Raw genomic sequence first — 12661 nt, 5'->3', positions numbered from 1 at the left:
GCAAAGCTGCTAGACAGGACAGGCCGAAAAACATAATTCTGTTTTTCCTTGCCAAATTTGGGGGAAATATTTGTGGAGGAAGGAAGCAAAGAGGATAGGAAGTAAGGGAAAGAAGGAAGAAGGGAAAAGAGGGAGGGAGGAAGGAAGGGACAAAAGGAGGGAGGAGGGGAGGGGGGAAGGGAGAAAGGAAGGGAAGGAAGCAAATTCACTTAGCAAAACCTGGAAATGGACAATACTTAGTAAAAAAATAAATAAATAAATCCAATTTTCAATAACTTCTTCTATTCCACTGGTCCTGAAATTTTAGCGTTCTCATGAAATGCGTTTGGGTTGAGATTCACGGAACTATCAAAGTCCCATAGCTGAAACATTAAAATCCTTCATTGGTTTCCCAAAGAAAATGAAAGGGTCTTCAAGCAAATTAGCCAACGCTAAAAGTCCACCCCCCCCCCCCCCGGCCCCCTGCCGCCACCGCAGTCTTTGCCATACAAGTGCGATTCAAACCAGAAGTGGCTGTCATGATATGCGTACAGGCCAGCGCATGGCTCACAATTCAGAAAACAACTGAATGTATCCAACCATTTACTATTTCTTGCAGTTCAACTTCTCGATGCTCAAAGACATCCCTCTGGGGGTTGTCCCTTTCTTAACCCCATCACTTCGACTCAGATCAGAGCATTTGTTGGACTTGTTCACGCACTGTCGCTTTCATGTCTGATTTTGTTTGAGAGAGTGCCCTCTGCGTCACTGTAGATCGTCCTGTCCTCCAGAGATTTGGGCTCTGTTCTGACCAAGGCAGAGAACACATAGTCAGATCTTCTTGTTTTGGGAATTTAGGATTGGAAAGGAAGAAGTCACTGTTATTCTGCCTACCCTAATCTCTACAACCCAGCCCAAGATCTTGAAGAAAAGTATATTTCATGCTAGCTCTGATAAGCTAACTGGCCCGTGGTTTAGCCTGTCGCTCTTAATTAAGAGGAGCTATTGTTTTTGACACCACCTTTAGCTTTGAACTCCCCACAGTGTGTTTCAATAAGCAATAATCGCGCCTCGGATAAACCTCATTGGCTACGATGCTGCCACTGTGCAAAGCTCCACATTGTGTTTCAAATCAAGTCGGTTCCTTTGGAGAACTTTGGAACTTTGGAACTCTCTTCTCATTGGTTGCTTCTCTCTAGAGACAAAATATCTGAGCTCTGTAGGCTGGCTGGGGGTATCCTTGGTTTTCTTGGCTTTGCCCTGCTGATGGAGAATCTCTTTATTACGAAGGTGGGGGGAAGCAATCAGGGCTCCAGTGTGTTTAGCTTGCCCACCTGTGGTAGAACATCAATTCTTTGGGGATTGACTGAGTGAAGGAAGGTAGCCCCAGCTTCTCAGGCACACTCACCGGGAATGTAGCCTCTTCAACTTGGAGTCCGAGGAGATGACAAATGCTGAGAACCTTCTCCCAGTGGAATGCTATAACCCTTGATTGGGAGCCGAGGAGAGAAGGAGCCCTGTCTTTTTGGCCACCACCTACCTGGAGCAACGGTTCTATCAAGCTGAGCCGAGTGGGGTGTGAGGGAGAGGTAAATGTGGGCCATTGCTCAAAGATCACAGACTCGAGCTGTTCCTACTGACTTCTAGAAGATTTCTTGAATAAATGTTTCTTCATTTGCTGTATGCCCTTAGGAAAACTTTCAGAGACTTTAAATGGCTGGATTTTAAAAATAGTTTTCACTAGTTTTGTTTGTTTCCCTGGGAAGGAAACGGAGCTCCTCACACTGCTATCCAGAAGCAGAACTCCATGCTAAAAAGTTTTACTTTATCGTGCTGTACTGGCTAAGATCACAACCTCGGGAGTCTAAAGCATCTGGGTTTGATTCCCATCACTGATTTGATGTTTGGTTCTGGAAAGTTACCTACATTCTCTAAGAGGGCTCATATGAACCCTTATCTCAAAGAGTTATCCTGGCCGCGTAACCTGAGAATGAAATGGAGTACTGAGTACCGAGCCCAGCACATCAGGAACCCTTCATAAATGCCGTTGTTGCTTGTTTTCATCATACTGGAAATGAGGAGTCACCCAAGGCATAAAGATAGGAAAGTGTATTGAGGAAACCTACATTTTTTAAATTTTGTTTAATTTATTTTTTTTTCAGCGTAACAGTATTCATTGTTTTTGCACAACACCCAGTGCTCCATGCAATACGTGCCCTCCCTATTACCCACCACCTGTTCCCTCAACCTCCCACCCCTTCAAAACCCTCAGGTTGTTTTTCAGAGTCCATAGTCTCTTATGGTTCGCCTCCCCTTCCAATTTTTTTTTTATAAATATATAATGTATTTTTTCCCTAGGGGTACAGGTCTGTGAATCGCCAGGTTTACACACTTCACAGCACTCACCATAGCACATACCCTCCCCAATGTCCATAACCCCCTCCCCCTCTACCAACCCCACCTCCCCCCAGCAACCCCCAGTTTGTTTCGTGAGATTAAGAGTCATTTATGGTTTGTCTCCCTCCCAATCCCATCTTGTTTCATTTATTCTTCTCCTATCCCCCTTACCCCCCATGTTGCATCTCCATGTCCTCATATCAGGGAGATCATATGATAGTTGTCTTTCTCCGATTGACTTATTTCACTAAGCATGATACCCTCTAGTTCCATCCATGTCGACGCAAATGGCAAGATTTCATTTCTTTTGATGGCTGCATAGTATTCCATTGTGTACATATACCACATCTTCTTCATCCATTCATCTGTTGATGGACATCTAGGTTCTTTCCACAGTTTGGCTATTGTAGACATTGCTTCTATAAACATTCAGGTACACGTGCCCCTTTGGATCACTATGTTTGTATCTTTAGGGTAAATACCCAGTAGTGCAATTGCTGGGTCATAGGGTAGTTCTATTTTCAACATTTTGAGGAACCTCCATGCTGTTTTCCAGAGTGGTTGCACCAGCTTGCATTCCCACCAACAGTGGAGGAGGGTTCCCCTTTCTCCACATCCTCGCCAGCATCTGTCATTTCCTGACTTGTTAATTTGAGCCATTCTGACAGGTGTGAGGTGATATCTCATTGTGGTTTTGATTTGTATTTCCCTGATGCCGAGTGACGTGGAGCACTTTTTCATGTGTCTGTTGGCCATCTGGATGTCTTCTTTGCAGAAATGTCTGTTCATGTCCTCTGCCCATTTCTTGATTGGATTGTTTGTTCTTTGGGTGTTGAGTTTGCTGAGTTCCTTATAGATTTTGGATACTAGCCCTTTATCTGATATGTCGTTTGCAAATATCTTCTCCCATTCTGTCAGTTGTCTTTTGGTTTTGTTAACTGAGGAAACCTACATTTTAAAAAGATCACTCTTAGTGGGTAGATCAAGTGATTAGGAAACTATCATAGTGATCAGATGAGAAGTAACAAAGGACAAAAATAAAGCACAGAAGCTAGGGAAGAGTCTTTGAACCCTGAGAAGAGGGGTAGGAACGTGGTAGAGCATCCAGAGGGATACAGATAGGGAGAGAGGGAGTGGGGGTGGGGGTTGACTTGAGTCTTGGGCCTCTGGCTTAGATATGGGTGAAAACTACAGACCTCTTCCCATGAGTCACACCTTTCTGTTTCACAAGAGGGTCTTCCCAGGCCTTACCCCTGAAGAGTCGTGCAAATTTCAAATCCAAGTTCTTTACTTCTGGTTTCTAGACCTTAGTGCTCTTGGGTTGTTATTGTTGTTTAATGCATTGAAAATAACTTGGTTTTACCTACTCGATAAATAAACGGAGACAAAAAAGTTAACAACATTAAATGTTGGTGAGTATATTGGTGGGTGCATAAAATGGAACAATTACTTTGGACACTGGAAACTTTTTAAAAAGTTAAACATACATTTACTCTATAACCTGATAATCTCACTCCTAGATATTAATCCAAGAGAAATAAGTGTCCTCCAACATTTCAGAGAATACTTAAAGCAGCTTTATTCATAATAGCTCCAAGCTAGAAACAGAGCAAGAGTCCATTAATGGGAAAGTAGAAAACCCTCTGTTGGTCTATTTATGCAACAGAATTTATTCGTTATCAATAAACATGAATGAATGACTTATTTTGCTACACACAATGTGGACTAATCCCTAAAACATTTTTCACAGAAGGAAAGGCTTCTTCGTGAAAGAAGTCTTACCCCAAAGAGTACATAATGTATGATTCCATTTATATGATATTCTCTGAATGGAAAAAACAAAATCTGTGTGATAAAAATCAGATCAGTGGCTGCCCAGGAGCAGGGAACATAGTGACTGATTGGGAAAGGACACAAGAAAACTTTCTGGTATGAGCAAAATGTACTACATATTGACAGGGGTGTGAATTACATGAGTGTATCTTTTGTCAAAAGGAGACTTATCGGGTGCCTGGGTGGCTCAGTGGGTTAAAGCCTCTGCCGTCAGCTCGGGTCATGATCCCAGTGGGATGGAGCCCCACATCGGGCTCCATGCTCGGTGGGGAGCCTGCTTCCCCCACTCTCTCTGCCTGCCTCTCTGCCTACTCATCATCTCTACCTGTCAAATAAATAAATTAAAAAAAAAAAAAAAGGAGACTTATGGTCTGTGTATATCACTGCTTGTAAATAACATCCCCGTAAAAAAAGTCTTAAAAATTAAGTCAAAACTCATCTGCAGTCTTGATGTCTTCCTGCCCTCCTGGGGGCCATGGCCTGACTGCCGCATATACAGCTTACTACTCTTTCTACCTCGCTCCAAAACACATGTGGACTTCCACAGCCTGAATCCAAGTAAAAGTTCATCTTGTTCTTGTCATCTGCCCATTCCCTTTTAAAAGGTAATACCAAAAAGGAAAACAAAACAAAACACAACGAAACCCCAAAACATCAACTCCATTAACAGCCAAGGGCTCCTGGGTGGCTCAATCAGTTATGTGTCTGCCTTCGGCTCAGGTCAAGATCCCAGGGTCCTGGGATGGAGCCACACATCAGATCACCTGCTCAGTGAGGAGTCAGTTCACTTCTCCCTCTGCTCCTCCCCCCACCCATGTTCTTGCTCTCCCTCTCAAATAAATAAATAAATAAAATCTTAAAAAAAAAAAAAAGCCAGAAGAGCTGAATTAACGGTAAAAGCCATAGGAGAATTTATTCTCTGGAATATGACATTCTTTCAGCAACCTTGAACTGTGGCAGTATTCGGACCCAGAGGACATAGGTTTGCAAATGCTTCTGGCAAATCCTGTGCAGTGCTGGATTCTGGCTACTGTATCATGCAACATTACTCAGCAAAAGTCCTGGAAGACTCTGAGTAACATTCCAAGGGGCCACAGCTGCTACTGCTGCTCTACTTAATTATATGTTTTTCAGAAGAGAAATGGCTTGAGATTATTTTTAGCTTATTTATGGGAATGAAAATTTGACTTCTTGTTGACAGCTCTCCAAGTTATTACTTGAGCAAGTAGAATTTGTGTATGTTTGCTTATTTGATTATTTTCCTATCCACAGCCATAATAGATATTAATAATGATGACAGGCTGGAAAGTAAGGAGGCTGTTTGATGAGTTATGAGACAGCTAAAAGCTACAAGCCCATTTGGTCTCCTGCTAATAACCCAGGCCCTTGTCCCGACACTTGCTAACACCGTGAGATGTTCGCCTTCCTGGGATGATGGGGAAACCACAGCTGAACCACTGGTGGAACATGACATCTCTTCCTTCAAGTTGTGAATTGGTCTTCAGGTCTTGGATACGTGGCTTCCTGCAAATCGCCACTTCTTAGAGACGTTCGAGCTACGATTTTTGTTTCTTCGTTTTCAGATCATCATTTTATCTCATGTATGATTTAACTCCAGGCTCTCCAGCCAAAGTGGAGAATCAGCATTAACCAGACAACTCTGGACTGTGTTGTACAACCGTTTCAATCTGCCTCCCATATGGGCACCTCTTAACAAACAGCCACCAAGCTCACCAGCAGCACTCGTTTCCAAGAGCTGGTGAACAAACACATTATTTACAAAGTATGTAATCAGGGAACCTGATCCAACTCATTAACTGTATGACATCCCACTCTTTATTTAGACAGTTTACTGGCTATGGACTTTCGTATGGGATCTGTCATTTACACTTCCTGATAATAAAACTTAATTGAAATTTCATTCCTGTACAAGCAAGATGCCAGTTTAACAGATGGTCTGTAATTGTTAGGTCCACATATTTTATATCGGACGGTATCACACACAATTTAACACAACTGCTATTCATTTAAATGCTAGGTTCATTGAAGGCATTACTTTCACATTAAAAAACTTATTGTTTAATATGATTGTAAAATTGATCATTAAAATGAATCAGTTAAAATGGAAAGAATAATTAAAGCAGTCCTACTGAAACTAAAGAATAATTAATGATTAAAACTTGGGCTGTGTTCTCGAGGAGACTGGGAATATTTCTACAGAAGCCTCCAGGTCTGCATGTATAAGACAGGAATTGACACATGGGAAAGGGAGAGTGCGTTATACACTGGAGATGTCATATTTTAATAAGTGATCTGTCTCTAAGTTTCAGTGCTTCTTTGATCACTCCAAAATCCTTTTTCCTGTTTTTCTTTAATCTTGATTTTGAGTCCACTGACCTCACTGTTCTTACTCAGAATGTCAGGAATCCCACCATTAAGATTGGGGTGGGGAGGGGCTTGCAGGAAGGAATACGTTGGAGACATTAAATATGAAGGAGGGATTCCAAATTTTGTCATACAACCCATGTCATTCTACCCCTGAGGGTTATATTTAGTGGCATTTGAGTAGTTATCATGAAGCTAATTTTAACTGTTAATTCATGCTTCAGAGAGCATTTTAAAGGAACATGGTGATATACTTTGGAAGTACAGTAAGTTGAGTTCAGCTTGAATAGCAAACATATTTCTCTTTTATAATGGTGGTATCTTCAACTTATCCTTCTCTACCTCCTAATAATAATTTCAGTTATCCCCAGCCCATGTTTTTTTTTTTTTTTCTGTTTCCAACAAAAACCTGTTCTCAGGAAAGGTTTAAATAAACTCATTCACGCCCATATAGAAAAAACTTATATGACTTCAAACAATGATTTTCCCAGGGGTATTTACATTTTAGTCAGAATCCACACCTTTCCGAAGCAAGAATCTCTAATTATGAAATATAGGGCATCGGTGAGTAAGGGAAGTCCTGCCGTCTCGGAATGGGATCATCCCCTCGGTGGCATTCTTTGTATATTTCCTACATCCTACCCTGCCCTCCACATTTAAGGGACAAACCACTTCAATAAGGATACATGCCAGCGTGTTTTTCTTAGAGGGACCGAGAAAGAGCAAAATAAATGCAGAAGAGGAGAAAAGTGGAAAGAATCTACAGAAGGAATGGAAAGTCCATATCAGAATTCTTGGAGAAATGAGATACCAAGTAGCCAAGAAACAGGAGTAGAATACAGGAGAATTATTTGAAAATGTTTTCCATCTCTCCTAAGAGTTTGCTGAGTCCAGAAGATATTCTAGGGATAGTACAACAGTATGCATCTACTTCCAGAAGATTTTGAATAAGGTACTCTTGTGATTCCATTTCCATTTTCTGCTTGGAGTCAAGTTGCTATTTACTTCTTAAGAGGGGAGAAGACCATGCTTGTCTTTGTCACATCATGGCCCCAGCGCTTAACATAATGCCTGGTACAGAGGATGTACTCAATACATATTTGTTAAATGAATGAATAAATGAGTGGATGGTTTAACAGCTACCAAAGAATTGTAACACATTACAGTCATCTTGAAAGAAATAGTTTCCCACTATTATTTTTAAAAATATATCTCAGAATGGATTTCAGGCTTTCATAGGTTCTCAAGCTTATTATTAAAGTGATTGTTATAAACGTTCAGAGATTTGGAAATTGTGCTACATCTATACTAACCCAGATATAGGCTGTGGTATTCCAAAATTATAAAGACATTTCATATCTCAATTGAAAAGTCTGTAAAATTTCCACACATCTTTGACTGCTTCCTAGTCTCTAACAGAAAATAACCCCAGGCACAGCCCAATGTTGGCCTCGGGGACCTTCCCTTTTCCCAGTTGAATTATAAACTACAGAGCACAGGTCACTAGCATATGAACACATGGCCAGGACAATATTTTTATTTTGCTCATCTGACATGTGCCAGACCCAGTACTAGGATCTGTGGATAAATAGTGAGCAAGAAATTTCCCTGCTGTTAAGGATTTCAAAGTTGAGAAAATGTTGAAAACATTTAAATTCAGAAAAGAGAAGCTATATCTTCTATTTCCAGCTGTGTACCTATAAAATTAGAGAGGTAGACTGGAGGAAATTCTGAAGTTACTTCCAGCCATGACATATATAAATAAATTTGGGGGTATGATGTAGGTGGGAATGGCCAAGTAAGAACATCTGAAAATCTGCTTCTCTATGAAATCACTAAGAACTGGGGGCGGGGGGAGGCAAGTAAACTTTGAGAACACAGAAAATTAATCAAAGGCCTGCAATGTTATAACTTCTTTGCAAAAACTTAGGATGATTCTAAATTTCTTTTGGAAATAAAAGGCACCCAGAATAGCTAAAGCATTCTTGAAAAAGAAGATCAAAGTCAGAAGAGTCACTTTCCAAATTTCAAACTTAACTCCAAAGCTACAATAATCAAGATAGTATGTTAATGACAAAAGGATAGACATATAGATTAATAGAGTAGAACTGAGAATCCAGAAAGAAAAACACATATATGGTCAATTGATTTTTAACAGTGGTGCCAAGAAAATGCAATGGGGAAAAAACTGGTCTTTTTGACAAATGGTGTTGAGACAACCAAATATTCACACATAAAAAAAGGAAGTTGTATGCCTTCTTTATACCATACACACATACAAAAAAATTCAAAATGTGGGGCGCCTGGGTGGCTCAGTGGGTTAAAGTCTCTGCCTTCAGCTCAGGTCATGATATCAGGGTCCTGGGATCAAGCCCCGCATCTGGCTCTCTGCTTAGCAGGGAGCCAGCTTCCTCCTCTCTCTCTCTGCCTGCTTCTCTGCCTACTTGTGATCTCTGTCTGTCAAATAAATAAATAAATAATCTTTTTTAAAAAAAAGCTCAAAATGGATCATAGGCATAAATGTAATAGCCAAAACTATAGAAACCCTTAGAAGAAAACAAGAATTTTTGTAATATTGGATTGGGTAATAGTTTCCCAAATATGACACCAAAGACATAAGTTATAAAAGAAAAAAAAATGGATAGATTGTACTTGTCAAAATGAAAAACTTTTGTGCTTCAAAGGATATCATTAAGAAAGTGAACAGCCGGGGCACCTGGGTGGCTCAGTGGGTTAAGCCGCTGCCTTCGGCTCAGGTCATGATCCCAGGGTCCTGGGATCGAGCCCCACATCGGGCTCTCTGCTCAGCGGGAAGCCTGTTTCCTCCTCTCTCTCTCTCTCTCTGCCTGCTTGTGATCTCTATCTGTCAAATAAATAAATAAAATCTTTAAAAAAAAAAAAAAGAAAGTGAACAGCCAACCAACAGAGAGAGTGAAAATATTTGCAAATTACACACTTCATAAGGGACTTATATATATTTTATAAAATGTAAAGAACACTTACAATTCAACAACAAAAAGACAACCAGCCCAATTTAAAAATTGGCAAAGTAAGCCTTCGATGGCTATGTATCTCCCCCTTAGGACCAACTTTGCTGTATCCCATAGGTTTTGGACTGATGTGTCTTTGTTCTCATTGGTTTCCATGAATTGTTTAAGTTCTTCTTTGATCTCCTGGTTGATCCAAACATTCTTTAGCAGGATGGTCTTTAGCTTCCAAGTGTTTGTATTCCTTCCAAAGCTTTTCTTGTGGTTGAGCTCCAGTTTCAAAGCATTGTGGTCTGAGAATATGCAGGGAATAATCTCAGTCTTTTGCTACTGGGTGAGCCCTGATTTGTGACCCAGTATGTGGTCAATTCCGGAGAAAGTTCCATGTGCACTTGAGAAGAATGAGTATTCTGTTGTTTTAGGGTGGAATGTTCTGTATATATCTATGAGGTCTATCTGGTCCAGTGTATCATTCAAAGCTCTTCTCTGCTTAGGTGATCTGTCTATTACTGAAAGTGGTATGTTAAGATCCCGTACAATTAATGTGTTCAGATCAATATGACTCTTTATCTTGATCAACAGTTCGCTTATATAGTTGGCTGCTCGCATATTGGGGACATAAATATTTACAATTGTTAGATCTTCTTGGTGGATAGACCCTTTAGGAATGACATAGTATCCTTCTGTATCTCTGACTATAGTCTTTAGCTTAAAATCTAATTTATCTGATATGAGAATTGCTATCCCAACTTTCTTTTGAGGACTGTTGGCATAAAAGATAGTTCTCCATCCCTTCACTTCAGTCTGGATGTATCTTGAGGTTCCAAATGTGTGTCTTGTAGACAGCATATGGACGCGTTTTATCATTTTATCCAGTCTGCAACCCTATGCCATTTTATGGGAGCATTTAGGCTGTTCACATTGAGAGTGATTATTGAAAGATAAGTTTTTATTTACACCATGTTGTCTGAGAAGTCCTTGTTTCTATAGATTGTCTCTGTAAATTTCTGTTCTATGTCACTCTTGGGTTCTTTCTTCTTTTATAGAAACCCCCTCCTTAATATTTCGTGCAGTTCTGGCCTGGTGGTCACATACTCTTTTAAACCTTGCCAACCTTGGAAGCTCTTTATCTTTCCATACATTTTGAATGTCAGCCTTGCTGGATAAAGTATTCTTGGCTGCATGTTCTTCCAATTTAGTGCCCTGACTATGTCTTGGTAGCCCTTTCTGGCTTGCCAGGTTTCTGTGGACAGATCTGACATTATTCTGATGGTCCTTCCTCTCTACATGAAGAATCTCTTCCCCCTACCTGCCCTTAAGACCTCTTGTCTAAAATTATGGTTCATGAATTTCACAATTAAGCATCTGGATGTCTTTCTAAATTCATTGATCTTGCAGGGGGTGGGTATCTTTTCTGCATCTACGACATGAACACTTGTTCCATTCCCCAGATTAGGGAATTTTTTTTTTCAGTATTTGTTCAACTATATCTTCCAGTTGTCTCTCTTTCTCTACCCCCTTAGGGATCCCAATAATTCTGATGTTGGAACATTTCATGACATCATTTATTTCCCTAATTCTGTTTTCATGGCTGTTTGTTTTAGGCCTACTCCTGATCCTTCTTTTCTATCAGGTTGTTTTCTACGTCACTAATTTGATCTTCTGCCTCAGTTACCCTAGCTGTTAGAGTATTTAGATTATGTTGGATCTCACTGATAGCATTTTTTAGTATTGCCAGATCAGCCCTCGCTTCCACCCTTAGAGTTTCTGTGTTGCCACTAATGATCTTCTCCAACCTGGCCATTGCCTGTATAATTGTTACCCTGAATTCCCTTTCTGACATACTGTTCATGTCCATATACAATAGCTCTGATGGAGAGGACCCAGTCTCTGAATTTTTCCTCTGTTGGGTGTTCCTCCTCCTAGTCATTTTGGTGAGAGGTGGTTGAGGGGATGTATAGCTGAATATATCAACCACGATCCAGGCAATGTCCACCCTGGAAAGTTTTGGAACAATTGGAAGTCATCACCAAAAAGAAAGAAAAAAGAAAAAAGAGAGAGAAAAAGAGAAAAATAAGAGAAAACCCAGCCAAAATGAGCCCCCAAAGTAAGATTTATAAGGTACATAAACAAAAATGAACAAACAAAAAGACTCACAAAAGTAAAAGACAAGGGAAAAAAAAAAGAAAAACCTAGCCAAAATGAATCCCAATAATAAGATTTACATAGTACAAAACAAAAACAAATACACAGAAACACTAACAGAAGACTAAGATGGGAGGGTGGTTATAAACCCTCGATGTGGGCAAGGAAGGTTATTTCAGTTCTTCCTGTGGGAACCTTGTTATCTTTGTTTAAGGATCCAACTTTCCAGAGGTACAGGGAAATTAAAGCTGGTTTATGTATAGGGGTAGTATTGAATAGGGAAAAAAGATTACCTTAAAGCTTATATCTATATGTATAAAAAAAAAAAAGAAGAAGAAGACATGAACAGACATTTCTCCAAAGAAGACATACAAATGGCTAATAGACACATGAAAAAATGTTCATCATCATTAGCCATCAGGGAAATCCAAATCGAAACCACATTGGGATACCACCTTATACCAGTCAGAATGGCCAAAATTCACAAGACAGTAAACAACGTGTGTTGGAGAGGATGTGGAGAAAGGGGAACCCTCTTACACTGTTATTGGAAATGCAAGTTGGTGCAGCCACTTTGGAGAACAGTGTGGAGCTCAAGAAATTAAGAATAGAGCTTCCCTATGACTTTGCAATTGCACTACTGGGTATTTACCCCAAAGATACAGATGTAGTGAAAATAAGGGCCATCTCTACCCCAATGTTCATAGCAGCAATGGCCACAATCGCCAAACTGTGGAAAGAGCCAAGATGCGCTTCAACAGATGAATGGATAAAGAAGATATGGTCCATATATACACTGGAATAATATGCAGCCATCAGAAAGGATGAATACCCAACTTTTGTATGAACATGGACGGAACTGGAAGAGATTATGCTGAGTGAAATAAAGCAAGTAGAGAGAGTCAATTATCATATGGTTTCACTTGTTGAGCATA

The 12661-nt window shown here is 40.2% G+C and overlaps 1 pseudogene; it reads right to left on the bottom strand.

The window, feature by feature from the left end:
• Nucleotides 1-899: 899 nt before the first annotated feature.
• Nucleotides 900-1094, bottom strand: LOC123955834 (annotated as a pseudogene).
• Nucleotides 1095-12661: the final 11567 nt, after the last annotated feature.

Source organism: Meles meles, chromosome 13 (genome assembly GCF_922984935.1).
Source record: "Meles meles chromosome 13, mMelMel3.1 paternal haplotype, whole genome shotgun sequence".
NCBI lineage: Eukaryota > Metazoa > Chordata > Mammalia > Carnivora > Mustelidae > Meles > Meles meles.
The sequence above is the reverse complement of the archived record's forward strand: the minus strand, read 5'-3'. Positions and strand labels throughout refer to the sequence as shown.